At 32.8% G+C, this 5,437-nt stretch overlaps 1 long non-coding RNA gene across 1 annotated transcript; it reads left to right on the top strand.

Moving 5' to 3' along the window:
• Window positions 1–219: 219 nt before the first annotated feature.
• On the top strand, window positions 220–2,600 carry LOC139515730 (uncharacterized). The gene is made up of 2 exons (XR_011662831.1): window positions 220–341; window positions 2,380–2,600. It is a non-coding gene; the product is annotated as an uncharacterized lncRNA (long non-coding RNA).
• Window positions 2,601–5,437: the final 2,837 nt, after the last annotated feature.

Genomic DNA, 5,437 nt, shown 5'->3' with positions numbered 1-5,437 from the left:
CAGGTGACCATGCTATTTTTTCTTCTTAGAAGATTTTATTTTACAAGAAACGAACTTCTGAAAGTGGCAAGTGACGTTGTTAATTTGGGAGATAAAAATATGGCGGGTGTTTTCCCCTTCTGAAAATAACTGACACATTTGCATCCTATTGGCTATTTAAATATAAAATGACCAAAAATAGTATCTATGATGATAGGAGTCCCTAAATATTTGCATAAATACCCATCACTCCGTGTCAAATTGTAACTGAGGCTGCGAAAAGGAAGCACACAAATCGACGCCATTTTTCAACAGATTAAGGTTTCTGAGCTCACGAAATCCTAGTATTATTACTTTTAATGGTTAGTAGAAAGATATTAATACTATCCATAACATAATTTATTGATCTGATCGGGTTATGGCTACATGTTTGCCTCTTTTCGATTCTTAAATCCAGTAAATTTCCGTAGACCACATGTAAATAAACGCCCCTTTTCCAGCGTGAGACTTCAATTTGAATAAAACTTCAATTTTGGCAGGTCAATGTTAGCATTTAAATTTTAATTAAAGTTTTGCAGTTGTGTAATGTAATGTGCTGATTTGTTTGGTTGTCTCGAATAGTAAAAAGGTGAATATTTTTATTTTTGAACCCAAAAAGTGTGACAAAAAACACAAAACACAAACAAAATAAAAATATATGAAAAAAATAACTACCCCAGGACAAAGGGGGGTTCCAACTATATGTCCCCATTCAAATGCATTGATCATCCCCAAAAAGGGAGATTCCAATCCCTGGAACCCTATCCCTGGATCTGTTACTGGGAACTATGATTATTAAAACGTATAAAGAATTAGAGAATTATTACTATAGGAACAAGAATAGAGAAAATTTACCATAAAATAAGTAAAAAATAGAGCAAATGACATGCTAGTCCAAATTATTATGAAGTCTGACAAGACTACTTTTTTTCTGGGACGACTTCCTATGCATCCCAGAAAAAAATCTTAATATTCTTAGCAGCAAGCCTTAGGTCTGGTCATAATCATTTTGAACTACTGTAAATTCAGAAATTATTGCGTGCACTTATTATTGCGATTTTGTCATTTTAAACTCGAATGCAATTTTAATTTTTACGATTTTGAGAAAAGTCATGCTTAATTCAGTTAAAATATTACAAAATGCAAGTTTTAATTATTGCGTTTACAACTCTGTCGCATTTTTCGCAATAATAAAAACCTCGCAATAATTTCTGAATTTACAGTATTGATGTGCTAATTTATATATTGAGGAAAGAGAAATTATGGACAAAAAGTATAAAAAAAAATAGAGACCAGTGACCTAAAAGATTAAATGATAAAGAAATGCAGAACACCCCATCCAGACCCTTGTCTATGTGAACAACAGTTTTATTATTTTTGCTGAATAGTGCATATGGGCATGTAAAATATCTTTTAAAAGGTTTCAGGTATATGAAATATTCACCAGTAGGAAAGTATAAATTCTGTCCCTCCTTCCATGCTAAACAAGAATGTGTCCTCAGTACACAAATGCCCCACTCGCACTATCATTTTCCATGTTCAATGGACCGTGAAATTGGGTTAAAATCTGTAATTTGGCATTAAAATTTATAATATAGAAAGATCATATCATAGGGAACATGTGTACCAAGTTTGAAGTCGATTGGACTTCAACTTCATCAAAAACTACCTCGACCAAAAACTTTAACCTGAAGCGGGACGAACGGACGAACGAACAGACGGACGAACGGATGCACAGACCAGAAAGCATAATGCCCCTCTACTATCGTAGGTGGGGCATAAAAAAAATTATGTGATTTATTGTTGAATTTTATTGCCACCTTCAGTATTGGCTTGGTGTTGTGGCCAGGTTTTATTGGCGTTGGATACATTTATTATCAATTACTGGTATGAAGAATTAAAGATATGAATGATTGAATGAAAAGTTATCTTTTAAATAACAGATACCTGTAAGATAATTTAATGTTGCATATTACGTTATACTTTATTAAAACATTATTTATATCTTTTAAAAAGGTTGATATGTTATTATGGTGATGAATTTTAAATACTAAGTAAATGAATTTATAAGTAGAAATTTTTTCCAAACATCTGTTGGTGTGTATAAGTATTACCTTTTCTAGAGAACCTTTTTCGGGACGTCTGGATTTGGTAATTTTATAGCTCAGGATTTCGAGATTGATCCTTCGGATTCCAGTATTTCCTTTCAACATTTTTTTTTTAATTGGGACCTCAGAAGATCATGTTTCTGTCAGTAGACAATTAAAATATATTATAATTTACCGATCATATAGAAAATCTAGAGAAGTTTGCAATTATATTCATTTGATAATATCATCTGCATAAATTATATATTTTCAGATAACAATAGGAATAAGAAGAGCAGGATTTCTATATTGAGGATTTACATGTATGGGACAGAGGACTATTTGACTTGATTTTACTTTAAAAAACTTTTTAATTTTAACAATAGACGAATAGTTCTCCTTAAATGTTTAAAATACTTTTTACATATTTTTCATTTTAACATTATTTTTATGACTTTGTATTTATTCATCATTTAATAAACTTTTATTTCTAAACATTTTTATATTTTCAAATACACATACAATGTGAAACACTCCACCATTTTATATTGATAACGTGGGGTAAATGTACACGAGACACTATACTGTTGCAATACAATATTACTTACTTTGATTAAATAGGGAATCACTGGAGCGGGTCCCTCCTAAGTTAGTCAGCAGCAGCAACCCCTTACCCCCCCCCCAAAAAAAATAGAAAAAGTTCTGGATCGGTCACTGGTATCAGAAATATACATGTATGTACTGTAGTATTTGAGACATAAGAAAAAAAAAGATATAAAAAGTCAAAATGATGGTCTTTTATTCTTTATAATGTTTGAATGACTTAAATGGAAAGTTTCTAGAATTGTTCACTTCTCCTAGACATAGTGAGGTCTCTCAAGTAGCCTATCATGAACATGACTTTTCACTGTTTTGCTTCCATGTAGATTTCAAAGTGTGGCAACCCCTGCACCTAAATAAATCATTTTCAGTAGATACATATCTCTTTTTTCAGACTTTTTGATGAAAAGATTAAACTAATATACAAATTAGAAAAAAGAAAACTGATCAACTTGAACCCACAACATATAATTGATCTCATGTGCTCTGGAAGAATAAGCAGATCCTGCTCCTTGTGTAGTACTATGAATGAGATGTCTATGTACCCTTTTCCTAGATATGTAAACACATGATTTTGCAAATTATTGCAATTGTGTGCTTTTAGAATGGAGTAAAATGTGTGAAAAGGTATTCTATTGCAGAAAAATCAGCACACAGATATAGGAATGGTATGATTCTTAATAAAGAATAGATCCTGTGTCCAAGATTTGTTTTCTTGTAAACTGGTGTAAAATAAAAATATGGGTCAAGCAGTTATATCAATGCAACAAAACAGGATCACCAAAATCAGAGTGAGACATTCATATACCAGACCTTGGAAGTGATATAGCATTTTGTTAATGCTTTAAATGGTCATATACATGTAGCTCTAACATGTATTAAGAATTTGATGTACTAGGCATTGGGCATTCCTATTGAATGTTAATCTCAAGTTCTCAAGAGTTAAATATGCCCCAGGGCCCAGAAACACTCAAACATGAATAGTTAGTCACAGTGTACATCAGGTTGCTTGATACGCATAATAAGGACAGACATTTATAAACATGTGTGAGTGTTTAGGCAGGCAATTCTTGTTGATTGGTACATGTACTTTTTAAAATTGACAAGTTGAAACATTTCAGATTTATAATAATTTACAGAATCAAATTGCAAAGAATGACTGTAACCATTACCCTAAAAATTGGCTTAAAACAAAGACTAGCTGAGTGCTTACACTTTGCACTTTTGCATGCTTATTCAGACAACAACTTTTGACTAACTGAAATTTTTTTTGTTGAAAAAAGGGGGGTAGGTCTACTTCCAGACAATGGAAGTTATTTATATGGACAAATTCGTTCATAGATTAAATCAGTTTCAATGTTATACATAAATCTCGCCCATAAATCTGTTATACGTCACCAGCATAATTAAATAACTACAGAAAATGTGATACGAGGAGTTTGAGCAAATTGTAAACATCAACAAATGACGTTGTAAAGCCTTCAACCACTCAACGTTTTAAGAAAAATATATTTAAAATCCTGAAAACATCATCACCCTTCGTTGTCTCAATCAATTTTGTGCTTAAAATCTGTAAAATATGACATAATTTGCTTGATTTTGCACCGAAATATCTCCCAAAACGTCTGAAAAATGTTGAATTTTGACCTCCGGTTGAAGTATTTATTATGTAAACAAGACTCAGAGTGACGGGGAATCCTGTACATAGTCATGTGCCCATATGTTTCTAGGTCACATTTATTTATATCTCGACCAATGAAAAGCTTTAGGATGCATTTGTGTCAGTTGTTTGTAGTCGTGGGGATTACCCGCGGTTTTTTGGAAATCAACGGAGGTAGTCTTTTGGATTATCATATTTCAATAACGGAGCACTTATTTGAATACCGAATTTGGCAGTCGTGTGACAAAATCTATTCTAATGAAAAATTAAACTCAAATACTGATGGATGATAAGTTGTTTTAATAGATTTATTGTCTGAAGCACAGGCTACGTTTTTGTTTACACGCTGGTTACAGCGCCACCTCAAAATTTTTAGATTATGTCCCCTTTCCCGCGGGACTACCGGAAGTAGCTCTTCAATGTCACTGGCTTTCCCACTGATAGTATAATAGTTATATGTTATTTTAATGTTGCGTTCATTTTGCAGTTGCAGACGCGATTTGCAATCGGTAGTCAATATGAAAACGGGAAAATAAAACTCGTCATGAAAAGTCGCGACCTACAAGCGTCACTAGGTCATGTATAACTGTGAACAATTTTGGAGTAACTGAATTTTCTCGGAATGTGTGATAAGTCGGTCTCCGGTTTTATGTATAACATTTTCTGGACTATTATTTGTTTATAGGCTACCAGGCACGCTCTGATTTAGTGACATTCTAAGATATTCAATCAAACACTTCCGATACAATCAAATGATAATCTTGATACTTGTCAATTTTCGTTGGATTGATAGTGACTAATCTAGGTTTAAACTGATGCAAAGATATGGTCAGAGATTTAAGCACATTTCCTTTTCCTTTCATAGAACATCTTTTTTTTTATATGACAGCCGTCGTTTTCTTCTGTAAAACATATTTAACAGTAAAATATTTGTGTGGCTAAATCAACGTTTAAATGTAATAAAATTGAGAAAGGAAATTGGGAATGTGTCAAAGCGACAACAACCCGACCATTGAGCAGACAAAAGCCGAAGGCCACCAATGGGTCTTTAATGTAGCGAGAAACTCCCGCA

This window comes from Mytilus edulis, chromosome 3, assembly GCF_963676685.1.
Source record: "Mytilus edulis chromosome 3, xbMytEdul2.2, whole genome shotgun sequence".
NCBI lineage: Eukaryota > Metazoa > Mollusca > Bivalvia > Mytilida > Mytilidae > Mytilus > Mytilus edulis.
The sequence above is the reverse complement of the archived record's forward strand: the minus strand, read 5'-3'. Positions and strand labels throughout refer to the sequence as shown.